The sequence below is a fragment of the Schistocerca americana genome, chromosome 2, assembly GCF_021461395.2.
Source record: "Schistocerca americana isolate TAMUIC-IGC-003095 chromosome 2, iqSchAmer2.1, whole genome shotgun sequence".
Lineage (NCBI taxonomy): Eukaryota > Metazoa > Arthropoda > Insecta > Orthoptera > Acrididae > Schistocerca > Schistocerca americana.
The window spans coordinates 803,890,946-803,905,805 of NC_060120.1; positions in this window are offsets into that span (position 1 = coordinate 803,890,946).

Here is a 14,860-nt window from a genome sequence, read left to right on the forward strand (position 1 = left end):
TTATAGCAGAACTATGCTTATATCTAAAGGCGAAAATATTATTCGGTTGAGCACTGCAAATAATAATCTTGCCAGAAACAACATGATCGCTATTAAAATTTCAGCAACCTGGAGGCGGCAAACAACAAATATTAATTTTGTTTCTAACATAATATATGTTTGGATATGCAAATGAGTAGAATCTCAGCTTAGCCGCAGCCCCATCTAAACTGTACATATTACTGATTTAAAGTCCCCCTGCGACGTTTTTCTATCTGTCTTGGAAGGTTACTCTCAGGAACTGTTGATAATATTTGGATATGATTTTTACTAGTAGACTGAGTCATTAGGAACCTCTATGATATGACTTACTATAGCTGGCCAGAAAGGTCGTCTGGCTGTAGATCCATACTGCTCCCTGTGCAAAACCGAGACAGGTCCCTAGTTTCTGTATACAGGGAAACACAGGTGAGTGAAAAAGGATTTTGCAGCTTTGGAATAATATAGAAATTCACTGAGGTAACATACAGAATCGATAGGTGTGTCATTTTATAGCAAATAACCTAACGTTTTACATAAAAGTGTCAAGTGCCATTTTGGTTTGATGTGACCACCATCTGTAGTGCGGCAAACATCCCACCAGTAATGAGTTTCTTCCCACACTTGTTGCAGCAAATCTGGCGTAACTTGTGCAACACCAGCGTAGATTTGATTTTTTCAAGTCGGCTGAATTATTGGTAAGGGTGGAACCCCAGAGAAAGAAATCAAATGGTGTCACGTTTGGGGAGCGAGGTGGCCACGTGACTGCCCTTGACGGCCAATCCACCGGCCTGGAAAGCAATTATAGACGAAATCTCGAACTTGTGTGAGGAAATGGGGTGGTACACCTTCTTGCTGGTAGTAAACCATTCCATCTCGATCATCTTCATCGATCTGTGGATTTAAATGGTCTTAAAGTGCATTCAGATACACAATACCATGACAGTTATCTCCATGGTTTGGTCGTTGAAGAAGAGAGGGCCGTACACTTACAATTTGCTGAGGACACAAAACAAATTAACTTGGAGGCTGTCACGAACGAGTTCCAGGGTTACAAATCACACTTGCGACTCATACGAAATGTTGACTCACAGCTGAAGATTATTGTGTTCAGAATGTCTTGTCGTCCTCTATCCGATGCAACATTTCCGCAAGGAATTCCCCTAGAGCAACCTTATCTACATCGCTAATCCACTACGCTATTGTGAATCTGTATAGTGTCAAGCGTAAACGTTTACGCAACACTCGCCCAACAATCTGTTGTGGAATGCCAATCTCGCTAGAGCCACGTCGCTTTGATCTTTGTGGACTACAGGAAAAACTCTCTCTTACCTGTTGAACAGAATTGGAAATACGCAGGTGACGTGGTTATTTATCATGTCGCAGTGAACAGTCCTTCTCAATAAAATTCTTGTGCCAAGGACAATTGTAGGCCTGCTTGGAGGTTCTTTACTCTATTCGGTGTGAACTTTATGGTGACCAGTTGTTACATAGTTGGTTTCATGAAACCAATACGCACAACGAGCACGCTCTGCGCTGGTGAAAGTAACCATTTTAACTCTGGACTACGGTAGCGTTCCTGGTAGCGGAATGGCGTACTATTGCACTACGTGGGTCAAACTGTAGGTAGTTTGATTCATCCTGTATTATGCAACGGCTTTATCGTTCGGAAGTCGACTCCAGATCTACTGGGTACAACATCATAATGTCGTTTCCATGTGTATGGAGACCCTGAAGAGAAAGTACGTCTCCAAACTGCATTCGTCAGTAATATGGGACGAAACGACATTAGGTACTTAACACGATCACTTCTGGTTCATATAGCTGGTAATTTGGACACCAGTCATAACACTGGTGATATCTGCTATTATATCTCAGTGATCAGCATGCCTTCCTGTCAAGCAGAGGACCTAAGATCGATTCTCTATATTGCAATAATTTTACCTTGAAGAGAGGTCTCGAACAGAAGTGCACTGAGGCCCATGCTGTTGACTGAGCAACTACACTGTCCAGTTGATGTGACCAGCTGCCAAAATGCCTGAGGGGACTGATGACCTCAGATGTTAAGTCCCATAGTACTCAGAGCCATTTGAACCATTTGAACCAAAATGCCTGAATAACCGTGTTTTGCAGTGCGAACCGCTGCAGCACATGCCGGAAGAAAGTCAGTGACCTTCTGGAAGGTACCGATAAAGATATGGAGCCACGCCGACTCTGGTGTCTTGGCCAGCTGCGCCGGGTTTCTTGTTTGAGATCTACCCGATCCACGTAGTCCCACAGATACTTGATCGTGTTTAAACACGGTGAGTTTGGTATCCCCGAATTATAGTAAACGCATCTTAGTGCTCTCTGAAGCACGCACGTAAGCTGCGAGCGGTGTGAGTTGCTGTATTGTTCTTCTGACAGATGCCATCGTGCCGAGGAAAGACAAACTGCTTGGAGGGGAGAACTTGGTCTCCAAGTATAGATCCATGCTTCCATTGATCCATTCTGACTTCTAGAATGATAAGATCATCCAGGCCTCGATCCTTCCGACGATTGTCGCGCTTTGTTTGCTTTCAGTCGCTTTACGTCATACACTCCAAGATCCATCCGTCCAATGAAGCATAAAACGTGATTCATCTGGATGCGTGAACCAGGCGCCTGCTGCCGTGGCCATATGCAGCAATGTTCGCTGAATGGTCATTGAGGGAACACTGTTCTTAGCCCCTTGGTTCATCTGGGCAGTCACTTGCTCGAAATTTACACGACTATTCGCCTGCAGCCGTCGTTCATCCCAGTCATCTATGATATGTGGTGTACCACAGTTACTTCAGCACCCGTGTCGAATAGCACCATTTTGCTATCCACAGTATAGTTAACCCCTGTGGCACACAAACCACAAATTTAGCCGTTTTGGAAACGCTTCCACCTTTGGCATGAAAGCCAATGATCATGCCCCAACGACACCACTCTTTTTCCCGCCCTCCCTCCCCCCCCCCCCCCCCTCCGACATGTTTCACACACACTCCATTGCTAGTGCTACCACCTGCCGTCTGTGAATGGTTATTCCACATAGACATCGAACATAGACGATTATCACATCACAGTACCAGTCCTTGGCCACTTGGACACTGTGATTTCTTACTTTTTTGCAAAATCTTCCCCAAGGCGAAGATCAAGGTCACCTCCCCCTCGCCCCTCCTCCTTCTGGTTAAATTCAACCGAATTCATGGTGCCTATTAACGAGTCTTTTGTTCATAATCTGTCAGCCCCACCTGAGACTGCTAGTGATCGCTTTTGCATTAAATGGAGTGGACGGCTAAACATCTGGCTTTGCTGCTGTTGTGTACCTACAGCCTCAGCCTGTCTGGGCTTGGTGCAGCTCTCTGCTTACAGAACCTTCTTTGCATTGGCATGGCATCAAGTCGTCGTTGGAGACGTGCAAATCCGTCTCATTTTGGTGGTTTTTCCCCAGAGCCAGTAACCTTGTGTCTTCAGATATGTCTCTTTCGCTGCAGTGGTCGTCCTCGGTTGAAGGATCAAAAGAAAAAATGTTCAAATGTGTGTGAAATCTTATGGGACTTACACAATACTTAACCTAAATTATCCTAAGGACAAACACACACACCCATGCCCGAGGGAGGACTCGAACCTCCGCCTGGGCCAGCCGCACAGTCCATGACTGTAGCGCCTTAGACCGGTTGAAGGCTCACACTGATGTAGTGGAAGTATCGCTGTAATGGTAATGACTGGAGGATATCGTAAACTTGTGGTAAAGAGCATGTTGTTTAACTTTTCCAAGGGATTCCATTTATTATTCCTGTGGTTTTGATAAAATCATTGTTCACTTTGCACTTAATACATTGCACAATATATTTTTTGAACCATACAGATGTGCAATTGTGGGGAGGTAACACTTTAATTACTACCAACGCACATATGCGACCACACTATAGACTGGCCCTTGACTATGCAATCATAAGCAATGTTGTGCTTGCGAATTATCAGCAATTGAAGAGAGGCAACACTTATAAAACTGACCTGACTCCTCCACTACCATCTCGACCACGCTGCCTGCCAAACCAAGAGAGCTTCTGTGTCACTTAGTTCAGTGTCACTTGTGTCAGATAATCCCAGACGTCGTAATTACGTGTCACTACATATACTGGAGCTTTGATCAACCAACACAAAGCTTCTGCCATGACTGACGTTATGATACGAGGCCATGCCAGCAAGCCGCCACTCAGTAACTTCCATGTCATTCTGATACCATATTGTACCTCTATGTAGACAGTGGGCTTGCACAGTATTACATGTTCTTGTGAGGACTTACATACTTCCTATGCCATAAATATTACATGCTGATGCCCTGGCTTGGTTCCTAAACTGCTACCTTCTGCTCAGCTTGACAACACAGTGCACCAGGTGCTTTCTGCTGCCACCCAGGGCTTGCATCTGGGACATTGACTACAGTTGAACAATGCCTTCCACTATCGTATGAACTTTTATAAACAACCTTATTGTTATTGTCTAATGACTTCTGACTGTATGTCTGCTGATTATACAGTTCTACATATTGCTGCCCTGTCAACCATCGCCGACCGGTGTGGCCGTACGGTTCTAGGCGCTTCAGTCTGGAACCGCGTGATCGCTACGGTCGCAGGTTGGAATCCTGCCTAGGGCATGGATGTGTGTGATATCCTTAGTTAGGTTTAAGTAGTTGTAAGTTCTGGGGGACTGACGACCACAGATGTTAAGTCCATAGTGCTCAGAGCCATTTGAACCATTTTTTTGTCAACGATCGGGCACAAATATAGTGGTCTGTAGCAAAGTCAATCACACTCTGGTCCTTACTAGCCCCTCAACCACTGGCCTCAGGAGACCAGTGGCTTCGAGAAAAGACATGAGTCGACGTAAAACGTCATCAGCAGAACAAGGTGAGTACAGAAACAATCTATTGTGCTTGTGCTTCGTACAAGTGTGACGGCAGGCTGACAGGACTGGCGAAAGTATTTAATGGTGAAGTTTGTTAGATCTAAAGAGGACATGTGAAAGAAGACTATGCCAGTCTGTATCTGGTTAGGTGTATCAGTGTAATTCAATAGTACATAGTGTTCCCCGTATGGAGTCAGCGCCAGTGATATACTTGGCATGTGGACGATATGGACATTAAGTCTAGCAGTACGACGAATGAGCCTGAGTTATGATTAGGCGAAAAGATTTACTTGTGCTACAGTAGTGTTAGAGCTAAGAATCCTTCTCTTCCCATTTTCTTTCTCCTTCTTTCACGCGCGTTAGATAATGTCATCATAAGGTCTGAGTCAAGAATACGAGTGGTAATCACTTGGGAAACGGTGCAGTGATTGCTAGATAAGGTGACTCAATTGAGAACGGATAATACAGACCTGCCTAAGGAATTAATTGCTGTGAAAGAGAATAGTTCCTCGCCGAGTTTGACTACTCCCATCCTAGATTCCGCTGCTGCTGACCTAGTTAGTAATTCATCGGGAAAGACAGGAGTGGATATATTAACGGTTAAAGATAAGTTGTTGACAGCAGCAAAGCTGGGTTGTTGGAAAGGCGAACAGTTGTAGCAGATGACCGAGTAATGCTTCACAGGAGACGCGAGAACTTACGTAATGCACCGTAAGGACCTATGAAATGCTCAATCATTCCTTAAGCTATGGAGTGTGGGCGCTGCCAGACGATGCGTCAAGAAAGATGCACACAGAATTTCCACGGGAACTCGCTGAGGCACAGATGTAACTACGGCTTTGGAAGAAGTAGATGTGGTAAGTAGACTCCATGATGTGAGAAATGTCTCTTCGTGAGACGTAGAGTGCTGCCGTTGTGGACGGTCACGTCTCATACGGAGAGATTGTTGTCACACAATTTAAGAGATACGGCAGTTATCGAGGGCGGTTTATGGAAGTAAAGGGCATAAATGAAAAGGACAGGATGTGAATCATCAACAGTTCAACGGAAACGAGAGGCCCATGTCGAACAGACGGCGCACTCAGAGAATTTTTAACGCAGTAGTGAACGGTAAGAAACATAGAGTTTTGTAATACACGGGCCATCTTGTGTCTGTGGCAAGTTTGATCCTCATCAGGAAGGGACCATTACTTGTAGTGGAACCACTGAAAGAAAAGGGAGAGTCAGATGAAGCATGGTGTTTAGTACACAGGAAATAGACAGGGTTAGTAAGTGTCCATAAGTATTGATTATTCTGGGACTGTCCGCCTGCTTAGCTGGGTGGTAACCTGCTCGCCTCCCATGCGAGTGGGCCCGGATTCAATTCCCGGCCGGATTGGAGATTTTCTCTGTTCGGGGACTGGGTGTTGTTTTGTCCTCATCATCATTTCATCTTCATCACCGGTGCGCAAGTCGTCGAATGTGGCCTCCGCTGAAACAAGATTTGTACTTGACGGCCGAACTTCCCCAGTTGGGGCCTCCCAGCCAACGGTGTCATACGCCAATTTTATTTTCATTCTGGGACTGAAATATAAGTTTTGAAAGGTATTTTGTAAGCATCTATCACTCCCTCAGGTAGTGGCGAGCAAGCCTTGATATTACAGTAATAACCTTAAAGAAAATTATACGGTCCATGAAAAGATTATTCATTCTCCCTAACTCGAAATCACACAGCACCCATTTTCGTATAATTTGGCACATCAGTTAATGAAGGATACGTAATCTCTCTCTTTACCGAAATACTTGTTTATGTATGTGACTGTTTGTTTGTTAGTCTGTTATTTGGCAACTGAGATGAATGTATTATAACGAAGTACATTTGATGTGTAAGGCCAAGTGGTTTGGATAGCAGTTGGTGTAATCTGATGGCTACGGACTACACAGCACACACTCGCACAGACCACACCATTTAATGCTCAGAAAACTATAAAGTTGCAAGAAGCTGGCTATTTCAACTTTTGAGTCAAGAGTTCACTATATGATACTGGCAATTAACAGATTTTACTTTTAAAATAGGTGTTGAGTATGAACTTGACTTTTAAGTGATAACAACATTTGCCATAAATCGCATTGAATGTCCAAAGATAAAAATTTTAACTGATATAAAGATGCAATTATCGATATTCAGTTCTGAGTGAAAGAATTATTGAAATGCATAATCCGTCGATACAGCTTTAGCTCTTGACCACTCACATCACACACACAGTTTTCATTCACTTGATGAAGCTCAGTCATCTTTTACGTTGATCTCAGGAAACTGCTGCTCCTCCTCAAATTCTTTAATACGACACCCACACAGAAAAAGTTTCTAGGCCGTCCAGATAGATCACGGGCTCACCTGGGTGCAACGGTAAAGCGTCACATATAAATTCGGAGTTCGTGGGGCGGGGTGAATCGATTTGCAAGTTAAATTGTCCTGTGATGACAAGATGAATATTACGACATTATATAAATTGCAGATTCTTTCACGCAACCGTACTATATGCAACGCCAGTCCATAGCGTAGAAGTCGTACTAGTCAGTCAGTGATAACGGTTTTTAGTAATTAAAAAATTTATTTTGAAGACGCTCCTTAATTTCATTGATATAATTAGTAATCTTCTTACAGCACTCTCCTTTTTTTTAATCTCATTTTGTTCGCTTTTGTTCGTTGCATCGGCTCGTTGCGGACGTCGTAAGACATCCGTTTAAGTTCGTTGTTGATCGATTAACTCAGTTTTTTTTATTACAGAGGGCAGCTAACTGTCTGACCGAAAACGCTGAGCTATCGTGCCGGCGGCTACCTGGATGTTGAACTTCCGCTGTCTGATCGTGACAGCTATAGATGCTCAAGTTTCATTTCATGCCAAACTACAACATGGGTGTTACGAAATGTCACTAGAACACGGAAAGAAAATACCTTTGATTCCTTTCCTACATCAGCCTATTATATCACATATTGACATAAAGTTCAAATCAAGAAACTAGTCTGCAATTATTTGTCACGTACAGACCGATGGAAATTTGATTGCCTAACTGCAACATGGCGGACGATGCAAAGCACTTGAATCTGCAGACACACTGATGTTCTATACTCAGAAACCAGACTTCTACATCCAGGTTGTATGGAGATCAATGGGCGTCTGCATTAATATGTCGTCTCTGGCGCTTGCGGGTACACCATTCGCATTCAACTGTTTAGGAGAACTTTAGACAAGAGCACAAAATGCACTACTCAACGCCGACAGATCGTACATCAGTACAGCGTTATGAATTTAGGTATGAAATAAAAGGAGGCTGCTTAGGGACCAGCATATCTCGGTACGTAAGTTACCAGATTCATGAAATCAACGTATGCCAGTAGTTTCCATTAGCTTCACACTTACAGAGACCCTCGCTGCAATTGGGCTTCTCCTAGGATAAGTATTCGTCTCTTCATAACGACTGCAAAAATTAAGGATATCTGTAAGAATGATTCAGCTGCACTTCCACATTTTTCTTACGTAAATCGAACATGATATTGTGATCTAATGCTGCCTACACATACCTATCCGATGCCCAATAGCAGCCAATGTAGCATTAACTTATCTGATGGATGAAGACGACTAACTACCATGCAAACAGATTGTGCCACATTATATTATCTGTTTACAGTCTTTTCTAATGGCATATTATTCTAGTCAATTTATGTAATTTACTTTTGCCATTGTTCACCTTATTTCACGTCAACATGACGGCAGCAGCCTACGTGTCATGTATTTAAGCAAAACTTAAATAAAGGAAACGATCTAAATAGAAATGATTGTTCAACACATATAATTAAAATGTGTATTGATTTCCAACAAAATTAAAGAATAAAATTATAGTTTCACAGTGAGAATCATGGTCATATTTAGCTTTCTAAAACAACCTTACAAATCACGACGCTATATCGTCTACGAAGCCAACCACCTCGTTCTCGCATAACTTACAATTAAATAACAGAGTACAAAAGGAATGAAATAAACTTGAAAAATTATGCAGTAACTAGCTGTTCGATGCCTGATTATTCGCACTCTGTCGTAGCCTACCCGAATGCATATAAATACGTGTTTATGAGAACCAGATCTGAGGAATGCAAAGTCTCACACAGTGATACAGAATTCAAGTTAACATGGAATTGTCTTACTTGTAACCTGACGCACTGTACAGTAATTAGACATCATAGCTCCCCACACGGAAAAATAATTTCCTCAGAGCAATCTGTTCCTTCAAATATAGCTCCAGTACAAGGCATGTATCATCTCATCAGCATACAGAACATGAGTCTCAAGAGCAAATTACTCAACTAGAAAAATGGTTGACTTTCTCAAACTGAAAGCACATGGCACATATTGCTACGAAGATCCCTGGTTGGTTGGGAGCCAACGTCTCAACAGAGATTTCGGATGGAGTGGTTATTCAGAGAGTTTACAAACGTACCACAAACGATAAATAATGAAGCTGACTAGTGAAATACTTATAAATTGGAATAAAATACATATTACAGATCTTGAAAAAAAAAAGTAGATGGTGATAAAATGAAAACAAACATCAGGCACCTTCCAGTTTGTCTAAGGGGCTACTGATGGCTAGTTTAGATATTCCAGAGAAATATGGTCTAGACAGGAGAAGTCTGAACCCTAGCAATGAACAACCCATCTATATAATTGCATTATATGATAAGGTTCCAGCACTTACAAGGAACCGAGAAAACAGCAGTGGAGAAGTTACTGTTAGAATTTGAAGACCTATTCATCCCTTATGACCAATTCAGATGGTTCAAATGGCTCTAAGAACTATGGGATTTAACATCTTAGTTCATCAGGCCCCTAGACTTAGAACTGCTTAAACCTAACTAACCTAAGGACATTACACACAACCATGCCCGAGGCAGGATTAGAACCTGCGACCACAGCAGCAGCGCGGTTCCGGACTGAAGCGACTAGAACTGCTCGGCCACAGCGGCAACTCCAATGTCTAAAACACTATCCCAACCGGCAGTCGTTCACCTGTGTTCCACAAGCGTATTGGGTGCCCCTTTGGTAATAGAGCAATTCTTTAAGCAGAAATTACATGATAGAACCATTGAGGAATGCGCCAGCCCATGGGGTACATCTGTGGTTACAGTACCGAAGAAATGTTTGGAAATTATGAAGAAATATTAACGCTGTGACTAGAGATTCCTCAGTACTCGTACAGTTATAGATGCATATCCAATACTGAATGTGCGCCGAGACCTTGATAACTTGGGACGATATAGGTACTTCTGCACTATAGATCTAAGATGTGGATTTCCTAAACTCGAAGTAGTACCAGAGGACCGAATAAATGCTGCAATTACGGTTCTTTGCTGTTATTACCATTATTGGCGAATGCTGTTTGCCTTGCAAAATGCACTAGCTATGTTTCAACGGTTGCTGGATGGAGATAAGCGGTATTGAAAGCCGAATAGGTGTATGGTTACTCTAGATGATATGACGTTTGCTAGTGATACGAAAGAACGTGTGCATCGGTTGAGACAAGTTTCTAAGAGACTGTAATCATCATAGCTTACTCTTAGCATAGAGAATTGTCATCTTGCACTACAAGAACTAAATTGCATGGGACATATAATTATCTAAGATGGAGAGAAAAAAGATCCAAAATTAGTGAATGCTGTACACAGTTTCCCAGGACCTGAGACAAGCGAGGAGTTACAGCCGTTTTTATAGCTGGAAAATCGCTGTAGAAAATTTGTAATGGCGTTTGCACATATAGCATGATCTCTCACAGACGGCATGAACTTCAAGTGAACACCGAAGTCAGTAGGATCGTCAGACAACTACTACTCCTGTATTGTTCTTTCAGGATGACGAGGAAGAGTTTATTTTATCGTGTTACGTTACCAATCAGGTGGTAGGTTGTGTGTTAAGAATTTTGGGGTTAGAAGGATCCAGACGCTTAGACATCATGGCAATTGAACAATACAGAATGGATCTATTCTGCCACCAAAAATGATATTTTATGTCTGATATATGCATACTTCTGCTACTATTTGTAAGAGGATAAAATTAAGGCGTTAACAGATCACTCAGCATAAAAATAAATTACTTTCTTTGTTTCTGGGACGTACCCACATCGCCGTCTTAACAGTGAAATGTGAATTACGAAGGACAACACAACACCCAATTCCTAGGAGGAAAACAACCTCCGACCCATCTGGGAATGGAACCTGCGTCCTTTCATTTACCATTCCGTTGCGCTGACCGCGCACCTACAGCGGCAGACAGATAAGTATTTGTTGTGGTTAAAGATTCTGCTGAATAGACTTCCATGATTCATGCTAAAATTGAGTGAGTTTATTTTGAAGTAGTTTATAAACCCAGTAAGAAAAACAGTACACAGATGTAATTAGCAGAGAGAGTGGTGTACGTCAGATTGTAGGTCATGGCACTGTAGAATGGTGAAGAGCACAAGCTGCGGATGTGTACAAACTATTTACAACATTGCCGCTGTTCGCGATTCATGCTGGTGTATTGTGTAAGACAAGGCTGGAGCCTCGTATGGAGGTTTTTGTCGTACTGCAAGAATATGTACCGGAATAAGCAGGTCATAGAACCACAAACCAAAGAGCAGTCAAACATTACTGCTGGAGAACGTATAGACAAGACGTATGTCTCATGTGCGCAATTAAACTAAACACCGAAATAACGAATAGCTCAAAACTCTACAAAAAATGACGCTGAGCACTATGGGACTTAACTTCTGGGGTCATCAGTCCCCTAGAACTTAGAACTACTTAAACCTAACTAACCTTAATACATCACAAGCATCCATACCCGAGGCAGAATTCGGACCTGCGACCGTAGCGGTCGCGCGGTTCCAGACTGAAGCACCTAGAACCGCTCGGCCACATCGGCCGGCAAAACTCTACAATAAACGTGCCGAAAGAACCAGGCAGCTCCTTTACAACGAGCTGATTATGCACCCAGCAAGAAGTCGACACCGGTCACCAGTACTGGAGGTGCCACCACAGGCAACTTCCAAGATCGTTCTGCCACTTCGTATACTACAACACCCAGAAAGGCCCTCATCAAATAATTTTACGTGGGAACCAGAGCAATTCCTCTGGTGATTCTTATGCCACAACGATTAAAAAAATATGAACTTCCAGAAACGCTAGCAGTATAAGTAATTCTTCGGTGTAATAATTACTGAGCTTAAAACAAATTAATAATAGTAATAAAACATTAATCAACAGTTAAAAATGGTAACTATTTGTCTATAACGATCCAAATACTTTTTGAAAGCCGTAAGGAAATTTAAGTTTTACTCAGAACAATCGCCTAGCAGAGAGCCGAAACTTTAATAATTATAACAACTTAATGTATTGGGTAAGGGCTGGACACTCTTAGTGACAAGGATTCATAAGATAAGTTAGAATATACTAAACGAGCGTTTAAACATATAATAAAGAATTTAACTTAAAAATTGCAAATGACAACCAGGAGGACAGAAAATGAAACTCCAAGAGGGAAAACCATGCACTTGTGTCGGCTGACAAACTTCGCTGCTACCAGCGAGTGCAAGTCACCATATTCCCATCCCAAATGATACAAAAGTGTCGTAGAGTTTTATGAGTTACAATTATTCTTCGGAGGAACAGGAGGAAAGGATAAATATAGATCATCCTAGCATTTTCAGGGAGCGAGTCCTTACAAGACATGATCAATGAACGGACAGGTAGTCATTATTGCGAACCGTTATGATCAGGGATGAGCCAAGGGTATGGAACAGCTAGAACTGTGAGGCATTGGAACGTTTTTAAGCGGCACAACATATGATACCTCACAACCAACTTTTCATCTCCAGCTACCAGAACAGGAGCTACGATTTTAAATGTATTCTATCCTCTACTGCACTAGTCTAACAGTGCTTGAAGTACCTGCCTTCACAAAACCTGAACCACTCAAACAGTACCTTAGAACCCAACCTTGTTAGTTCTCTGGAGGAATTAACAACAGTATAGAGGAAATTAATTAGTGCGAGCAAACGCCTTAGCACGTGCAACGATATCGTACTAATCGTCACCACAAAGTCGTGGCAATAAACATTTCTACCTTTGGTTTAATCTGGGTTTTGAGTCTCATCTGTGCAGCCTATGTTTAGTTATGGCTGGAAGCTGGTCACTCTCCTGAACTTCTGGTGACCCTCAACAAATAAGTACTTGTTGAGCATACCAGCCATTGGATGATGTAATTCAGGTTGGGTAAGAGCAAGAAAAACACCTGAATGAAATGTACAGAAACGTGAAGATGTAAGATGAAGAGCTACATGATGCCAGAAATAGTATCAGATTACTATCTGATGGACTGGATCTCCCTAAGATAGCAGGTGTGCTGCCACACTCCCTTTCAGCTTGGCAGCTGCAGCCTGTGGCCTGATAAGCAAAAAGCTGTCACAGCCTTCTGACGCAGGAAGCTGTAGAGAGTCTACGCTGACATGATGGGAGCCTCCATTCCAAACCTAGAGCCGGCCTAATTACCATACTCGACAGCCAATGCTGCAGCTGGAGCAAGGACACTGGTGGCTCAGCAACAGCACAGTGCAGGGTCAGACTGCCACTTGTGATCCAGATTATGTGACTATCAAGCCTGGCACTACGCCTCTTCTGGCGCCCATGTAATCAAAAATATCCGTTGTCGAAACAGGGCAAAATCGAGTGACCATAAATACTGCCTTTAAAAAACGTTCAAATGTGTGTGTAATCTTATGGAACAACTGCTAAGGTCATCAGTCCCTAAGCTTACACACTACTTAAATTATCCTAAGGACAAACAAACACACCCATGCCCGAGGGAGGACTCGAACCTCCGGCGGGACCAGTCGCACAGTCCATGACTGCAGCGCCTTTGACCACTCGGGTAATCCCGTGCGGCTAAATACTGCCTACTACGGCTATCACGGCTATACAGTACCTATCATCGTCTAAAGTCATCTAGAAGAATGTCATCCAGTCCGCTGCACTAGACGTCATCTCTGCCTAGCTGTTGAACTAAGGGCTGCGCTTACGCTGTTGCCGGGAGCCGATTTGGTGCCTTTCAGCTGGGGGTCATCTTCTGATTGACTTCGATCGATGACTGTACATCTAGCTCTGGGTCTGGGCTTAGCATATGCAGCTGACTGGCTGCTGAACCCCACCTGCTCTGTGTCCACACACTGTGCTATTGCAAGCTTGCATTCACAGCTCATTGACACCTTGTTCTATCCTGCGGTTCTTGGTTCTAAACTGCTCCCTAAAATGGGCCTGCCAAAAGCTGTCATGCATCTGCACCAGACAGAGTGCCGATTTGCAACAGAACCTGCTGTCACTCGGTATCTCTCGCTCGCCCAGACCTGATGAAGCTCTGCACTTGCCAAGGTGTTGATACCATGACTTCATCGCAGCATGCTTGTCTGGTGTGCTCACTCTGTTAGCCACCTGCCTCGTGAGGCTGTGTGTTAATCACACACCATAATAAGTGGCCAGCCTGCGCCACTGGGTGCTGGCTGCAGCACATGGTTACAACTTCTGTACTGCTTGTAATAAATAAATGAGCTATTGTCTACTCACTGATTCTGTGACATTACAACAGCTGTCCGACTGGCTGTAAGTACCCACCGTCCCGCAAATCATCCTGCGTCATCATTGCTATCGGCAATGAGATCAAAACCACTCAAACCATACCGACACCACTGCACTGCATATAAATCTCACGAAGCTGATCTTTATAACAGTATTTTATCCATTCCGAAAAGTTGGGTCCACTTTGAAACACGAAAGTAACATACATACTAGATGCACGCCTTATAGTGTTGTTAGCAGTTGGGCTTTCAACTTCTGTGTTATCTTGGTTACAAGTTGTTT